At 36.6% G+C, this 19,014-nt stretch overlaps 1 long non-coding RNA gene and 1 pseudogene across 1 annotated transcript in view; both read right to left on the reverse strand.

Annotated features, from left to right (window-relative positions):
- Positions 1-212: 212 nt before the first annotated feature.
- On the reverse strand, positions 213-1,040 carry LOC140531573 (large ribosomal subunit protein uL16-like; annotated as a pseudogene).
- Positions 1,041-4,931: 3,891 nt separating this feature from the next.
- The window catches only part of LOC140496669 (uncharacterized), a 28,913-nt gene continuing 14,830 nt past the window's right edge, over positions 4,932-19,014 (reverse strand). Inside the window, exon 3 of the long non-coding RNA XR_011964364.1 lies at positions 4,932-6,897. This is a non-coding gene — a long non-coding RNA (uncharacterized lncRNA). The remainder of the gene's footprint in view (positions 6,898-19,014) is intronic.

Genomic DNA, 19,014 nt, shown 5'->3' on the forward strand with positions numbered 1-19,014 from the left:
TATTCACAAATATTCAAATAGATATATGACCTCATCTATTTAGGAGTTCCCTTCAATCATGCTGATTACAATTTTTTCATTCCTGTCCCACCATTGGTGAGTTTCTCCCCAGAAACTTTCCCTCCCTCCCTCCCTCCCTCCCTTCCTCTCTGTATTTCTCTCCTCTCCTGCACCCCCTCTTCTCAGCAAAGAGTATAATATAGAGCATTGAAGTGGTGCCTGGTGGCCATGAAGAAGCTGCAATATGTAAACAAGGAGCACCTCCAAAGCAAAACAGAAGTAGAAGATACCATAAAGAATTGTAAGACAAGAAGAGAAGATGGGTTGGTCCTGTGGCAAGAGGTTTGGGGGTGATTCTTGGCCAGCCAGTGTACTTCACTGAAATCATCCCATTTTCTTTCTTTCTTTTTTTTAAAGAGGTATCTAGTTTAATTATGCTTGCAGAAAAGATACATGTCACAGTACATACCCCTCAGGATGGAGTGCTTGCCATTTGTCCAAAAGGCCCCAACTGGGGATATACTTAACCCCATGGCCATCAGGAATGAGTCACTTCTCAGCTATCACATCCTCAAACTCAGCATTGAACTTAGTGAAACCCCATTTCTTGGAGATGTGGATCTTCTGGCTGCCAGGAAACTTGAACTTGGCTCTATATAAAGCTTCAATCACATGTTCTTTATTCTGGACCTTGGTTCGAATTGACATGATAACTTGACCAAGGTGTACACGGGCTACAGTGCCCTGGGGCTTCACAAAGGCAAAGAAGGAGAAGTCCCGCATGCCAGTTTGAAGTCTATCAGCCCCAGTACATGACAACATCTCATTGATGTGGAGGATATGAAAGCCATCCTTGCCACAGCTCTTCACCATGTACTTGTTGGTACAGATCAGAATGACCTCTAAGGCTTCTGATGATAGCTGTTCATATTCATCTGATGCCATGTGAAATGGAAATTCATAATTTTTTTCTTTCTTTCTTTTCCTTCTTTTCTTCCTTCCTTCTTTCTTTCTTTTCTTCCTTCCTTCCTTCCTTCCTTCCTTCCTTCCTTCCTTCCTTCCTTCCTTCCTTCCTTCCTTCCTTCCTTCCTTTCTTTCTTTCTTTTTCTCTTTCTTTTCTTTCTTTCTTTTCTTTCTTTCTTTCTTTCTTTCTTTTCTTTCTTTCTTTCTTTCTTTCTTTCTTTCTTTCTTTCTCTTCTCTCTCTCTCTCTCTCTCTTCCTTCCTTCCTTCCTTCCTTCCTTTCTTTCTCAAAGATTCATATCTTAGAATCAGGAACTCCCCTGTAGAAATGGCACTTTGGGTACAGGTTATTTTTACAGTACCTATAACAGCAAGCAAGATGATGGTCCATAGTGCTGTGCTGGCACCAGCAGTGTCTTGTGTCTCACTGCAGGAAAAGGAATCTTCCCATTTTATAAGAAAGGCTTTCCCTGCAGTAAGTGGAATCTGCCCCCCCAAACCCAACGAATGTGAAACTTTTTGCAAATTTTAACATGGCAGGAAGATAATCCTGATAATTCTGAGATTGGCTAGGAAAAAGTAGACAAGGTAACCATGCTGAGGTTTTACCCCACAGAAACATAGCCATACATTCTATAGTGACTGAGTCAGACTGAGCATAAAGATAGCACCATCCATGAAATTTCATGGGTAAGGTCAGCTGAACTACATCCTAATTCCTTGGCTATTATTTGCAGCATGAGAATCATTTTGTAGTGATTGAAACTTATGATTCTATATTATTTGGTTGTAAAATACAAAGATTTGGAAGCAAGGATCGTGCAGTGGATAGAGTGCCAGGACTGGAAATAGGAAGACCTGTGTTAAAATCCAGCCTTAGACACTTACTAGCTGTGTGACCCTGGGCAAGTCACTTAACCCTGTTTGCCTCAGTTTCCTCATCCATAAAATGAGCTGGAGAAGGAAATGGCCAACCACTTCAGTATCTTTGCCAAGAAAACCCCAAATGGGATCATGAAGAGTCAGACATGACTGAACAATAACAAAATATGAAGATATAGTATAGCATAGTGCAAAGATCCTTGAAGTTAGACAAACCTACACTCAAATTCTGCCTTTAACACCACTAATGGCATGATGATGGTCAATATTCTAAGACTATGATATGAATAAATTGACAATCTGCACCACTGGAGACAGTTTCCAACCTGGAACTTCCCTGAACTGAAGAAATCCCAGGTTCATTGTTGCAGCCTTCCTTGTTCCCCGCCCCCAGCCATAAAAAGGGGAAAATTTAGCCAATGAGTGTGGGGGTGATAATAAACAAAAAATACATATTTTTTTCTCTTGTACACAAGCTTGAGAACTTCTTAGGGGATGATTTCTCTTTAACGGTTGTGCAATGGTGTGCACCAAGACTATTGCAAAGAGAGGGTTGTTTTCATACCATTTATCCATCTACCCCAAACAAAATTCAAGGACACACAGAACTTGGGAAATGACTGCAATCACTGATTCCAGGTTTGCAATGTCTAATTTCCACACCAGAGAAGGAAAATTATAATATTTGAATTCATTTACATCAAATTATCATATACCAACCAACATCTGCTACATATAGCAAGAGACTAAATGTTCCTTAATGATTATATTTGTATATATGATAATGAGTAGTCACTAACAGGGCCCCACATTCTTCCATAAATATGAGAACTATGATTTTATTGGTATAGTCTGTGGAATTTTATCTTTTAAATGGGTTCCTTGGAGGAGCTTCTCCAGAGTAAACTTCTTCTCTTCGCTTTAAACTCCATTCTTGTCATGATTTGGCTCTCTAACTCCTATCTCTGTTCCCCCTCACCTCTCCTACCCCCACCCCTGACCCAGGTTATTAAAGCCTGGAAGTGGTCCAGAGCAGTAATGAGTCAGAAGGTCTTCAGTCTTGAAGCTAGAAACATTGGAAATGTAGAAGTCCTTTTAAACTCCTTGTTGTTATCTCTCTCTATTTGAGTCAGAACATCTAGCTTCTTTCCAATAGTTTTAAGTCATATTGCTCCAAATTCTACTCTTCAGAATGTTCTTTTCACTCTCTGCCAACCCAGCCCCACCCCATGCAAAATGTAGTACTTGGCAATGTCAATATATCCAAGTATATGTGCCCATAGGGGTATTCGCCAAGGAGGTTGCATAGATGTAGTCAAGTGTTTGGTGTCAGGACAGTCATGGTTGGACTGCATTCCATCTAGGTGACAACAGACACAGGGGCAAGTCATTATTATTATATTTTAAAGGATATGGAAACAGAGAGAGGAAGAACATGGTGATCGAGATTAAATTCAATCTTGCTAGCTTCCTTCTAGTATCAATTTTTTTTTTGACATTTTAATAGTGAGTCAGAACTATTTCCTATTGAGGACACTAAGGAGACTTTGTTCTGACCCTGAAGAGAAAGAGAGCTATAGCTATAGAGATGGGTATGGATATAATTTTACATATATAGATAGGGATAAAGATAGATGGTATAGATTAACCATAGATTAGATGTAAATTATATATCATATGGATTATCTGTAGATTCAATTTAGATTTAGATGTAGATGATCTATCATATAGATGATATAGATGAGCTATAGATCTGATCAGATTTACATGTAGATTTTACATATGTTAGATATAGATTCATTTAGATTTATATATATAAATTTTATATATAGATTAGATATAGATTCAATTAAATTTAGATATAGATTTTCTATATATTACATATATTAGATATAGATGATACAGATTAGCTACAGATTTGATTAGATTTATATATAGATTTTATAGATATTAGATATAGGTGATATAGATACAGAGATGTAGGAAGCTGGTCTTATATGAGGAAAATGAGACTTGGAGCCAGGGAAGGAAACTGTTATGCCTTGCCTCCTTTTCTGGATCCCTCTTCAACATGGGGTCCAGCAGTAACCCCAAGTCAGTTTGTTCTTGCCTTCACAAATTCAGCTGAGTGACCACATCTGTCCTGAAGTGAACTGCTCTTTCCCTAACTTCTGACCAAGCTAAGAAACAGGAGTTGGAAGTAATTGAGACTGAATTTCCAGGCTTTTGCTTCTCCTGCTCTTTACGGGGATGGAACTAAAATGATCATCATGGTCAGTGAGTGACTGCATATACTTTATCCTGACATTTGGATGAAATGCCTTCTAAAGTCATGGATTTGGGGGAAAAGATTGGATGAAGCACATTCCAAGACAGAAAGGAAGAAATGTGGCAAAGAAGATGGGTGCATGAACTGAGAGAGTTGATGAGTGGACTGATGTCAGATTTCAGGGCAATGTAACACATGATGAGGAATTAACTAGGAGAGGAATTGATAACCAGCTATCCTGAAAAAGGGGTGCATTTATTAAGCACCTAGTAGGTGCCAGGTAGCACACCAAGTACTTGATCCTCACAACCCTTTAGGATAGGTACTATTATTATTCCCATTTTACAGAAGGGGAAACTGAGACAGTCAGCAGTTAAGTGATTTGCTTGGATTAACTGGGCCAGAAAATGCCTGAGTCTGGATTTGAACTCCTGGTTTTCCAGGTCTGATACTTTATTCATTATACCACATGAGGTTCCTGAATGAGAAAAAGAGATAAATAAATAATAAATAGCCACAGCACCCCCTAATTGTTTTTAACTTCTCATTATTGAAGGCTGACAAATTAGAATTGAGGAGAATGTAGTTGCTCCCCAGGCAATAATACTTAATAACCAACATTTATATAGTGTTTACTATATGCCAGGCACTGTGCTAAGTGCTTTACATATATCTCATTTAATCCTCACAATCCTCCTACCTAGGAGGTAGGTGCTATTATAACCCCCATTTTACAGTTGGGGGAACTGAGGCAAACAGAGGGGCTTGCCCAGAGTCACACAGCTAATAAGTGTCTGAGGTTAGATTTGAACTCAGGTCTTCCTGACTGCAGACCTGGCATTCTATCCACCCCGCTTGCCCTAAAAGTGACAACAGTGAATTTATATATTAATTAATGTTAATGAAAATATTCAGAGGAATGTGTTGTGCTCTGGCTGAGCTCCAGTCAGAGTTGATTAAGCACGGTTTGTTATTCAGTCATTTTTCAGTTATGTCTGACTCTTTGTGACTTCATTTGTTTTTACTTTTGGCAATGATAGTGGAGAGGTTTGCCATTTCCTTCTCCAGCTCATTTTACAGATGAGGAAACTGAGGCAAGCAGGGTGAAGTGACTTGCCCAGTGTCACACAGCTAGTAAATGTCTAAGGCCAGATTTGAACTCAGGAAGATGTCTTCCTGACTCCAGGAAGGCTTAAAGGATCACAGAATCATTACCTGTGAGGAGTGGGGAAAAGACTTTAGGGATGATTTAGATCTAGTCTATTGTTGTTTTTCACAAATGAGGTAGTTGCCATCTTGGGAAGTTGAATGACTTTCTTTCTTCAATCTAGGTCACACATTGAGTAGTTGGCAGGGCCAGCATTTGAACACAGGGTTTCTGGTTCAAAGATCAATGCTGTTTCTACTTTACCTCAGAAGCACACAGGAGCTAGAGTCACTTAGACTAGAATCATCATGGTTATCAAAGAGCAGAAGAGATCTTGATTTATGGTGGGACAGGGCTCAGTGACTGTTGTCGTGGTTACTGGCAATCAAGTCAGTCACACTAACAGCAGGAAGGAACCACAGCGAAAATGATTTTCTTTTTTCATGGATGAAATTGTGTTGGAACAACAGATAATAAGTGGTCCTGAATTTTTGGCATCTTGTGCCTCTTCTCATCTCTGGGCCTCAGTTTCCTCAACTGGAAAAATGTAAGGATTAGGATAAATTATCTCTAAAAGTCCTGCTAGTTCTGACATTCAGTAGTTGCTTAAACACTAGTGGTCAACACTCAGCACAATCCTGTCCTATCTAAACAGGGTCCCCGGTGAGAAATAACATCCTGGAGAACTGAAAAAAAAATATTTGAGCTTAAGAGTAAGAACTTAAACTAGGTCTGAAAACACTTAACCATTTATCTTGCAGCTGCTAACACAACCCCTAAATGCTGCTTTGGTAAACATATTCCATCTTGATACTAACACTGTCCCTTCTGGATAAAATTCACTCTCTCTGCTTGCTGGGCTTTTGGAAGAATTGCTTTTTCACTGTGTGATTGCACTTTCACATCCAGAACAAATTTCAAATTTACTTTATCCTAAATCTTGATGGCTCTTTCCGCATAAAATAGAAACACCATTGAATTTTTCTTAAAAAAAAATTGACAACTTTTGCATCCATATCACATTTGTTTCCAAATATATTCTTTGCTGCTCTTCTACACATTGTACTATCCCTTGCAACAAAAAATTATATAAAAAGAGGAAAAAAAATAGCCCAGCTCATCAAATTAATATAACAACTGTCTGGCAGCATATGCAACAGTCCACACCTATACTTGTGGATGCAACTTTCAGTTTCATTTTTTTCTTTCCATTTATATTGTTATAGTCATGCATATATCATTTTGTGGGTTAATTTACTCTGCTAGCTTCAGTTCCTCTGATCTCCCTTTTTTCTCTGATTTCTTCATCTTGTCTCTTACAGAGCAATAATTTCCTATTACTTCTATAAACCATAATTTGTTTGGCCACTTCCCAATCAAAGGGCACATACTTTGTTTTCAGTTCTTTAGGACCACAAATATTCCTGTTATGAAAATGTTGGTAAATGTGGGAGCGTTCTTTCTTTCTTTGATTTCAATGAGTTCTCTGACTTGCAGTGGCTTCTGTGGGTCACTTCAGTCACTTTTTAGGTATATTTCCAAATTGCTTTATAGAATAGTTGAATCAATTTCCTGCTTTGTCAACCGTTTATTAATGCATTTGTCTTCTCTTTGGACCTTTCAACATTGGCTATTTACCTATCACAAAAAAACAAAAGCAAAAACAAAACTAGCTTTTAGCTTTAGATAAATACTTTTTATTTTATTAAAAGGTAGCCCTTCCATGCTTATGTTTTGTAAGGTTTCTATGATCATAAGTAAGCAATTGACCTTGTTAAAAAACTTTTTCTGCATCTGTTAATATAATCACGGCATTTTGATTGACTTTGTTTTCAAATATGTTCTTAAATGTTTTAAATATGTATCATACCCCAAGCAATAATCATTGTTGCAGTCTTGATTTAGCTCTAATTTGGTCAAAATGAAGGATTTGGGGGCTGTATTGCTTCAGTCATAGGATATTAGAATTGTAAGAATCTGAAAACCAATTAGTCCTACCTTCTTACTTAATGAATGAAGAAACTGAGTCCCATGGATGTTGAGACTTGTTGAAGATCATGTAAGTAATGTAGAAAGCTAATGGTTTTTCTAGAAAACTTTAGCATCGATATTCATTGGTGACATGGGCAGGTTGGTGGTACAGTGGACAGAATGTTGGTCCTCGAGTCCTGAGGACCTGAGTTCAAATTCAGCTTCAGACATTTACTGACCCCAGTTAATTCACTTCATCCTCTTTGTCTCGGTTTCCTCATCTGTAAATTGAACTGGAGAAGGAAATGGCAAACCACTCTAGTATCTTTGCCAAGAAAACCTCTCAAATGGGGTTATGAAGTGTCAGATATGACTGAAAATAATCGAACGCAACCATCGTTAGTGACATTGGTCTATCCTTCCCTGGTTGTAAGTATTGGGACTCTATTTGTCCCAGTAAACAAATCTGAGAGAATGCCCTATTTTTCAAATGTTGAAAATAATTTTTATAATAACAAAGGTTCTAATTTCTTCTTAAAGATTTGATAGAATTTGGCCATAAATCCATTTGTATAAGGTTTCCCACCCCTCTTTGGCAATTTATTTATGACTTCATTTCATTTCCTGAGACTGGCTTATTTAAGATTTCTATTTCATGTTCTCTCATTTTGATTATTTTATATTTTTGTAGATAATAATTTCTCAGGTACCCAAATCTATCTCTGAGTCCATAAATTTCAAAATTCCCCCTTCTACAGATCACAACCTAACTATACCTATCCAGAGGCAGCTAGTGGCACAATGGATAGAACTCTGGGTCTGGAGTCTCTTCAATGTTCTTACCTTATAAGACATTCTGACATTCCTAGGAGTAAGCTTCCCAGAATTCTCCATGTAGACAGATGGCATTAATTAAGCAAGCTGATAGGGCTTCTGCATGCACCAGTCTGCCATTATATTGGCCATTTTTTTTTCCCCTCTAAGGACTGCATTAACTCACCATTATCATTCTCTTTCAGATATTGGGCAAATTTTTTCTATTATTTATTCCTTGACCTCCATGTTATTCAGGATGCCATGATTGTCTCCATTTAATTATGTATCATTTGCTTGTGTTACTCATATTAGTGACTATTTTTATTGTATTATGATCTGGAAAGATTATGTTTGGTATTTTTATCTTTTATATTTATTTAAAATTTCCTTGTGCCCAAGCCCATGTTCTGCTTTGGTAAAGATACCTTGTAGTTCTAAGAAATACATACATATTCAGTTAATAACACACCATAAGTCTTTCAGATCTAAATTATCTAATAGTTTCTACAATTCTTCATTTTCTTTTTCATTTACTTTCTGATATATATTTCCTGATCAAAGGGGAAAATAATAAAGTGTTCTATAATTATTGTATTATTATCTCTGCCTTTTTGCAATTCCATTCACTTTTCCTTTCTGAATTTACGTGCTATGCAATTTGGTGCATATAAATTTAGTATTGATATTGATTCATTGTCTATGACATCTTTAAGCATAATGTAGTTTTTCTTTCATCTCTCTTGACATTGTGAATTTTAATTTTAGACTTGTTCGATTACACAATTATACCTCTTGCTTCTTAGTAATCATCAGATGCAGAGTAAATTTTGTTTCGCTCTCATTTTTTTCTGTATGTTTTTACATTTTAGATGTATTTCTTATAAGCGGCAAATTGTTAGGTCTTGTTTTCTTATCCGTTCTGCTACTCCCTTTCATTATTTTGGACTGTTTAATCCATTCACATTATGATTATCAGGCTTGTGTTTCCTTCATTTATTTCTTGTGTATTGATTTTTAGTCCCTGAATTTTTAACATAAGGAATTTCTCTTGGCAATTTATTTTGCTTGCACAATTTTGATGCTAGTGTATTCTCATGGATTCTCCCAATATGCCTATTTACATGCTTTATTCTGATTTCCTTGAATTTATTTAACTTCTTGACTTCTCTTTCTTTCCTTTTAGGAGCTTGTCCATTAATTTATTCAAATATTTTTTAAAAATTTCCCTGTTTTTCCTTGCCTTTTGACCCTTCTTTCCTATGGTGTGAAATTTTCCTTCCCCAACTTCACTCTAACCCCTTATTCTAAATAATGATCTTTTCCAGTGCCCTTTCCCGAGAAATCTTGTTTATTATCTTTCTTTCCTTCTTGTCTATGCTTAACTCTATTCTTCAGTTCATGGGCCATCCTCTTACTTGTCCCTTCTTACTATTTTCTGAATATCTTAAGAAAAATGAAGTTCAGGAAGGCCCAATTTGAACATCCTTCTCTTTCAAGGAATTTTCTCCATTTGTCCCTCATGCCTAGAATACTCCCCCTCCTTATCTCCACCTCCTGGCTTCCTTTAAGTCACAATTAAAATCACGTCTTCTACAGAAAACCTTTTCCAACCCCTCATAATTCTGGTGTCTTATCTCTTTTAGTCATTTCTGCTTTACCCTCTCTATAGCTTGCTTGTACCTGTTTGTATGCTTGTTCTCCCCCCAATTAGATTATGCGCATCTTGAGGCCAGGAACCATTTGTTTTTGCCACTTTTTATATCTCCAGTGTTTAGCGCAGCACTGCGACTGTGTACGTAGTTGGCATTTGATAAATGTTTATGTCCATCTGATTTCTATTGTTACATTTATAGATCTTATCTAATTGCCTCACTCTTAGAAATAGTAAATATGGAAGGAAACAGTGTTGAAAAGAAGCATTATATGAAGAGTCACTCTTTGTACCAGGTCATGAAGCCCAGTCCTACCATGATCCAGAATATTCTCACCTTTTCTTTGTCTCTCCCCTGCCACTTTGGGTCCTGATGTGTCTCCTAGTGAGCATAAAGTTCTAGGAAGTATACCATTTTCTCAGAGAAAGTGGTCACCTGATGTTCAGTTTTTTCCCAGATGAAACCCATTCTATGTCTTTTGTCTCTCCCCATAGATGATGGAGCATTAATTTAGCTCTTCCCTCTCCCCTTCCACTGATTCTTTAAGTTTCCTTAAATTTTAGCTCATTTTTGTTCCCGTATATAACCTTTTTTTCTTTTACCTTTCACATCAATCTCTCTTTTAAAAAAGTCAATAGAGTAAGGATTCTTAACTTGGGGTACTCTCAAGGGGTCACTGGACAGATTTCAGATGGTCTATGCAATCATATAGGGAAAATTATATATTTATTTTCATTAACCTCTAGTTAAAACTTGAGGCAGTTAAGTGGCATAGTGGATACAGTGTTGGTCCTGGAGTCAGGATGACTTGAATTTAAATCTGGCCTCAGACACTTACTAGTTGTGTGACCCTGGGAAAGTCACTCCACCCTGTTGGCCTCAGTTTCTCCATCTGTAAAATGAGCTGGAGAAGGAATTGATAAACAAGCATCTTTGCCAAGAAAACCCAAATAGGGTCACAAAGAGTCAAATACAACAGAAAAACGACAAGCTTAAATAACTTAAAATTTAAAATTTTCTTAAATTATAATTTTTTTAAACTCAGAATTATTTTTTAAAAAGTTTTATAGGCTTCACCAGACTACCAAAGGAGTCTAAAAACTTTAAAAAAGTTAAGAATCCTTGCTATAGAGTCAATGTGGTATAGTGTGGATAAAGGACCTTGGTTAGAGCTCTGAGTCCCAGTCCTTCCTCTGACACACATAATTTAATGGAGTTACTTACTTCTCAGTGCCCCAGGCAGTTTGCTGAAACAAAATTGAAGAGAAAATGCTAATCTCCATTGGGGGAAGGAGCTTCTCATCCCCTTACTTAGTGAAATCACACATTCCATAAACAAACCAAAAAACCCCTATAAATAGAAGAAAATAGACTTTGTGATTTAGTCTTTTCTTGATAATAATACTTGTTGGCTCTTTGTGACCCCTTTTGGAATTTTCTTGGCCAAGATACTGTAGTGCTTTGTCATTTTCTTCTCCAGCTCATTTTACACATGAGGAAACTGAGGTAAACAGGGTTAAGTGACTTGCCCAGTGTCATCTAGCTAGTAAGTGTCTGAAGCCAAATTTGAACTAAGAAAGAAGAGTCTTCCTGACTACAAACCTGGCACTCTACTCACTGTATCACTGACCTGCCCTAATACTTGTCTACCTTTTCAAAATTCTTTTGTTTAGAGTGTTTGTAGGTCAAACATGGTTCTGCTTGTTAATTTTTGAAGATCCAACTTTTTTTCCATTGGTTCAGTTTTGTAAAAAAAAAAAAAAATACCATGAAGAAATATGATTCAAGAATCACTCAAGAGGAAAACCCAGATGAGTGTATTTTCATAACAGTTACAAGTAGAAATTAGACATGTAGGCATATCCCTCTAAGTCCCATTTCTTATGCATCTGACTGAAACTGTTGGGTTGTTTGAGTTTGGGAATTCTGAACTACAGTGGAACTAAAGTTAATTGGTTACCCACATTAAATCTGGCAGCAGTATGGAGCTAGGGGTAGAGTTAGAGTAGGCTACCTAAGGTGGGCAAACCAGCCTAGGTTAGAAAGGAAATATGTTAAAACTTCTAATTAGTTTGGTTCATGCTTGGTACTTCCAGTTTGAGTGAAATACGGAGACCTAATCTCAAAAAAATGAAATTAAAAAATAAATGACTACTTAAAGAGTCCTAGAAGAAGAAAAAAATGGCTTGATCATAAGGAAAGAAAGAAATGAATCAAGAGATAAAAAATAAATTTATAAGTGAAATGAGAGCTATGGAAGAAAGAATTGTGAGGAGAATTAGTAGCTTAGATCAAAATGTGATATATCCAAGAAATGGATGCCCTGACAATTAGAGTGTAGCAAATGGAAATCAATTGATTTTATGAGATAACAAGAAATATTATTACAAAATAGAAAGATTGAAAAAGTACAAGAAAATAAAAGGTAGCTGCTATCAAGAGCAAGTGATGTGAGAGTCAACCCAGGGGAGGGCAGAGCCAAGATGGCAGAGTGAGAGCAACTACTCACCTCAGCTAGGAGATAAACCCCTTCAGACACCTCTAAAAAGAGAATCTGAATGGATTTTGGAGGGGCAGGATCCAATAGGACACAGACAGTGGCAGATTCACAGCCCAGGACAGACTGGAAGGTCACCAGGAAGGATCTTTTGTGGGAGGCTGGAGGAGCACACAGTGCACAGGCTGTACCAACATGTCCCATTGAGGCAGGGCTGAGCAGGAAGCCCTGGGCAGTCTGAGGCAGCAGCCACACTCCAGAATCTCAGGGGTTCAGTGCAGGACCAGAGCTGTCCCAGACAGCCCCACCTCAGCAAACTTGGAGGAGATCCTGAGCTCCAGGGAGGTGGAGTTTGCAACAATGAACACCAGGACCCCAGGTATGCCTCAGCACCCCAGGGGAATTGGGAAGACACTAGCAGGATCACCAACCTTTGACCTTGCCTATGCTGTAGCTCAGCAGAGAAGACCTGCTGTAGCTAGATCACTTCTCCCCCACATTTAACACAGCTAGTTCCAGGATAACTCCTGGGAAACACAGAAAGATTTTACCTGGCCTCTTTTGGCACATCAGCCAGCTCAGGACCAGGCAAGCTGTAGCATTTTAGCTTCTATCTGAAAGAACCAGAGGCCACAACACACAAACACTCAAGTTCAGGGCACAAGAACTATGGGAGAGAGCCTCTTGTACCCCAGAAGCAGAAATACACTATAAAAGACAGGAAAATGGTGATCATCATGAGTAAGAAGCAAAGCAGAAAAGAAAAGAACATAGAATATTTCTATGCAGACAAGAACCAAAACATGAATACCAAGAGGTCAACATTGAGACTGAACTGTCACCTGAAACTTCAGAAAGGAATATGAACTGGTCTCAAACACAAAGAGCATACTTGGAAGAGCTCAGGAAGGATTGTAGAAGCCAAATTAGAGAAAAAGGAGTAAAACTGGCCAATGATTTTAAAAATATGAAAAAAGAAATCACAGAAGAATTTAAAAGGAAAACTGGACAAATGGAAAAGGAAGTACAAAAACTAACTGGAGAAGATAACTTCTTAAAAGGAACAATTGCAAAAGTTAACTGAAGAAAACAATTTGATAAAAATTAGAATTGGGCAAATAGAAGCTAATGAGTCTATGATACATCAAGAATCAGTCTAACAACTTTGTGCACAGCAACGACCACAGTGTGTGAGAGTTTTTTCTGGTAGACTTGGATTTTTGTAATAACGCAAAAACTTCTTATAAAAAAAAAAATCCCAAAGGTGGTTCTCAAGGCAAAATGCCTTCCACACTTAGAGAAAGAAATATGGGAGTCACTCACAAAATGTAGCAGATCATGTTTGTGTATGTGTATGTGTTTGTGTATCATGTTCTGATTTGTTATACGATTTCTTTCATTTATTTTAGTCTGACTACATAGCATGACTATAGTGAAAATATACTCAATAGGAAAGTATATGTAGAATCTATACAGAATTGCATGCAGTCGCGGGGAGGGAGGGGGGTAGTGGGGGGTAGGTGGAGGGGGATAAAATCTCAATTGTATGGCAGTGATTGTTAAACATTAAAAAATAAAAATAAAATTAAAAAAAAAAAGATATGCCTCAGAGTAGAACACAGACTAGAATATATAAGAGAAAAGTTTAGGATAGCTTATTTATCATCCTACTTAGAAGGCATGCAGGATAGGAAGACTAGCCATTCATTCCATAAATAATATTTGTTAAGGTCCATATTAGTTGCTTTTCATTAAGGAGTTCCATGTCCTAAAGGAACAAGAAGTGTAGTAGGAGTAGTACAATATATACATGTGGACATGATCCTAGCAACAAATAAATGCTGAGCCAGATTAATCAGGTACCAAAATAGATTTTCCTGATCAGAATTATCTCATTTGGTTAACTATACTAACCAAACTGGGGCAGCTAGGTGGTTCATTGGATAGAGTACAAAGCCAGGAGTCAGGAAGCCTTATTTTCCTGATTTCAAATACAGCCTCAGATACTAGCTGTGTGACTGTTGGCAAGTCACTTAACCCTGTTTGCCTCAGTTTCCTTATCTGTAAAATGAGCTGGAGAATAAAATGGTAAACCACTCCAGAATCTTTGCTAATAATACCCCAAATGGGGTCAAGAAGAATCTGAAATGACTGAAAAACAACTAACCAAACTACTCAGAGTTTGTCCTAAATTCTCTTTATTATTTATGGAACCAATTTATTGTTGAGTCTTCCCATCATTGTTTAGATATGGACAGGACCATAATGGTAAGGGTAGGGGCGGAGAAATGCAAGATGTGAGGAAAATCACACTGGCTAAAATGAAAAGGAAAATTCTTAACAAGTGCAAAGGACAGACTTAGGATGTGGAAGGAGAGGCAATCGTCCACCTATTTCACATGCTTTAACCACAATTAATCCATCAATAAATATTTATTAAAAACCTAAAAAAAAAAAAAAAGAATCAGTCTAACAGAATTTAAAGAATGAAAAGATAGAAAAAATGTAAAATATCTCATTGGAAAAACAACTGACCTGGAAAATAGATCACGGAGAGAAAATCTAAGAATTATTGATCTACCAGAAAGCCATGATGAAAAAATGAGCGTGGACAATATCTTCCAAGAAATCATCAAGGAAAACTGCCCAGAAATCCTAGATCCAGAGGGCAAAATAGTCATTGAAAAAATCTACTGTTCACTTCCCAAAAGGGATCCCAAACTAAAAACATAAAGGAATATTGTTGCCAAATTCCAGAACTATCAAGTAAAGGTGAAAATAATACAGGCAGCCAGAAAGCAATTATTAAAATATCAAGGAGCTACAGTCAGGATCACACAGGATCTTGCAGTTTCTACATTAAAAGACTGAAGTAATTGGAATATGATATTCCATAAGTAAAAGGAGCTGGGACTACAACCAAGGATCAATTAGCCATAAAAGTTGAGCATAATATTTCAGGCAAGATGATGGATATTCAAAGAAATCAGGGATTTCCAGACCTTCCTGATGAAAAAATTCTATCTTCAAACACAAGTCTCAAGAGAGGCATGAAAAGACAAACAGGGGAAAAAAACCTTGTTATTCAATATGGGCAAACTATTTACATCCCTATAAGGGTAGATGATACTTATTAATCTTAAGAATTATACATTTATCATGATACATAAAAGGGATATACATAGAGGAAATGGGTATAAAGTAAATGATGTGATGATAAAAATACCAATGAAGGATGTGAAGGGATTGTAACAGGGGATATGAAAAGGAGAAGGAAGAAAATGGTAAGTTATATTACAGGAAGAGGCACAAAAATATATTACAGTAGAGGGAAAGAGGGGAGGGAGATGAGCATTGTTTGAGATTTATTCTCATCTGATTTGGTTCAAGGAGGGAACAACAAAATCAGTTAAGTATAGGAATCTACTAGCTCTATAGGCAATAGGAGGGAAAAGGGGGGAAAGAAAAGGAAGGAGAGGCTCAAAGGGAGGGAAGAAGCAGTAAGGCAAAAAGGAGTAAAAGAGGGGGGCTGAAAGAAGGAAGGAAAGACTGAGGGAGACAGTTGTCAAAAATTAAAACTTTATTGTGGAAGGGAAGGGAGAATTAAAACCACAAATGGGGGGAAAGTGGATGGAGAGAAAGACACAGTTAGTAATTACAGTGGTAAATGTGAATGGGATGAACTCTCTCATCAAATGGAGATGGATAGCAGAATTGATTGCAAGTCGTAATCCAACAATATATTGTTTATAAGAAACACATTTGAAATGGGAGCATACACACAAGGTAAAGGTAAAAAGTTGGAGCAGAATATATTGTGCTTCATTTGATGTAAAAATAGCAGGGGTAGCAATCCTAATCTCAGACAAAGAAAAAGCAGAGATAGATCTAATCAAAAGAGATAAGGAAGGAAACTATATCCTGCTAAAAGTCACCATAGACAATGAAGCAATATCATTACTAAACATATATGTTCCAAGTGATATAGCATCCAGATGTTTAGAGGAGAAGTTAAGGGTGTTACAGGAAGAAATAGACAGCAAAACCATACTAGTAGGGGACCACAACCTCCCCCTCTCTGAAATTGATAAATCTAACCTCAAAATAAACAAGAAAGAAGTGAAGAAGGAGAACAAACTCTGGATAAGGTAGATATGATAGATCCCTGGAGAAAATTGAAAGAGGATGGAAAGGAATATACCTTTTTCTCAGTGGTACATGGCAGATGTACAAAAATTAAACATGTGGTAGGGCATAAAAACCTCACAGTCCAGTGCAGAAAGGCAGAGATACGTCATTCATCCTTCTCAGATCATAATGAAATAAAAATTTTATGTAATAAAAGGCCATGGAAAGATAGACCAAAAGTTAATTGGAAACTAAATAACATAATCATAAAGAATGAGTGGGTTAAACTACATATCATAGAAGCAATCAGCAACCTCATTCAAGGGAATGACAATAATGAGACAACCTATCAAACCTTAGGGGATATTACAAAAGCAGTTCTTAGGGGAAGCTTTATATCTTTGAATGCCTATACGAATAAAATAGAGAAAGAGGAGATCAATGAATTGGGCATGTAGCTGAAAAAGCTAGAAAAAGAACAAATTCAAATTCAAAATTCCCAAGTAAATACCAAATTAGAAACACTGAAAACCCAAGGAGAGATCAATAAAATTGAAATTAAGAAAACTATTGAACTAATAAATAAAACTGACTTAAATTTTTGAAAAAACCAATAAAATTGAAAAACCTTTGGACAATTTGATTTAAAAAAAGAAAGAAGAAAACCAAATTACCAATATCAAAAATGAAAAAGGTGAACTCACTTCCAATGAGGAGGAAATTAAAGCAATAATTAGAAATTTTTTTGCCACTGTATTCCCATAAATTCGACAATCTAAATGAGATGGATGATTATTTTAAAAAATATAAATTGCCCAGATTAACAGAAGAGGAAGCTGAATGTTTAAACAACCCCATCTCAGAAAAAGAAATTGAACAAGTCATCAATGAACTCCCTAGGAAAAAATCTCCGTGGCCAGATGGATTCACAAGTGAATTCTATCAAACCTTTAAAGAACAGCTAATTTCAACACTATATAGATTATCTGGGAAAATTGGGGAAGAAGGAGTCCTCCCAAATTCTTTTTATGATGCAAATATGGTTCTGATACCTAAATCAGGAAGAGCCAAAACAGAGAAAGGAAATTATAGGTCAATTTCTCTAATGAATATAAGGGCAAAAATTTTAAATAAGATTTCAGCAAAAAGAATATGGTAACTTATCATGATTATAAAACATTATGATCAGGGTAGTATCTATACCAGGAATGCACAGCTGGTTCTATACTAGGAAAACTATTAGCATTATTGATCATATCAACAACAAAATTAAGAGAAATCACATGATTATCTCAATAGATGTAGAAAAAACTTTTGACAAAATACAACACCCCTTCCTATTGAAAACACTGGAGAGCATAGGAATGAATGGGACTTTCCATGAAATAATAAGCAGTATCTACCTAAAACCTTCAGCAAGCATTATATGTAATGGGGATAAGCTAGAGGCATTTCTAGTAAGATCAAGGGTGAAACAAGGATGTCCATTATCACCATTATTATTCAATATAGTAATAGAAATTTTAGCTGTAGCACTAAGAGAAGACAAAGAACTTGAAGGAATTAGAATAGGCAAAGAAGAAACTAAGTTATCACTCTTTGCTGATGATGTGATGATACACTTAGAGAATCCCAGAGATTCAAGGAAAAACTACTTGAAATAATAAATAACTTTGCCAAACTTGCAGGTTACAAAATAAACCCACACAAATCATCTATATTTCTATATATTACTAACAAAGCCCAACAGCAAGAGACAAAAAGAGAAATTCCATTTAAAGCTAAGATAGACAGTATAAAATATTTGTGAGTCTACCTCCCAAAACAAACCCAGGGACTATATGAACACAATTACAAAACACTTTTCGTACAAATAGAGTCAGATCTAAGTAAGTGGAAAAACAACAGTTGCTTGTAGGTAGGTCTAGCCAATATAATAAAAATGACGATTCTACCTAAATTAATTTACTTATTCAGTACCATAGCAGTCAAACTATCAGATAATCATTTTCTAGAGCTGGAAAAAATAATTTCAAAATTCATTGGGAAGAACAAAAGGTCCAGAATATCAAGGAAACTAATGAAAAGTAATACTAAGGAAGGTGGCCTAGCTCTACCAGATCTCAAATTATATTATAAAGCAGCAATTATCAAAACCACTTGATACTGGCTCAGAAACAGATGGGTAGACCAGTGGAATAGGTTAGGTACTCAAGACACATTTTTTCAATGAATATAGCAATCTACTGTTTGATAAACCCAAGGACTCCAGTTTCTGGGATAAGAACACGCTGTTTGACAAAAAATTGCTGGGAAAACTGGATAACGGTGTGACAGGAAGTGGGCAGAGACCAAAGCCTGACACCACACACAGGAATAAAGTCCAAATGGGTACATTATCTGGGTATAAAAAAATGATACTGTAAACAAATTAGTGGAGCAAGGAATAGTGTATTTATCAGATTTATCTGGAATGGAGAAATTTTTGACTAAACAAGAGATAGAAAACATTATGAAGTGCAAAATGGATAATTTTGATTACATTAAATTGAAAAGTTTTTGCACAAACAAACCCAGTGCAACCAAGATAAGGAGGGAAGCAGAAAACTGGGAAAGAAGTTTTGCAACTAGTATCTGTGATACAGGCCTCATTTCTAAAATATATAGAGAACTGAGTCAAATGTACAAGAA

The sequence above is a fragment of the Notamacropus eugenii genome, chromosome 3 (genome assembly GCF_028372415.1).
Source record: "Notamacropus eugenii isolate mMacEug1 chromosome 3, mMacEug1.pri_v2, whole genome shotgun sequence".
Taxonomy (NCBI): domain Eukaryota; kingdom Metazoa; phylum Chordata; class Mammalia; order Diprotodontia; family Macropodidae; genus Notamacropus; species Notamacropus eugenii.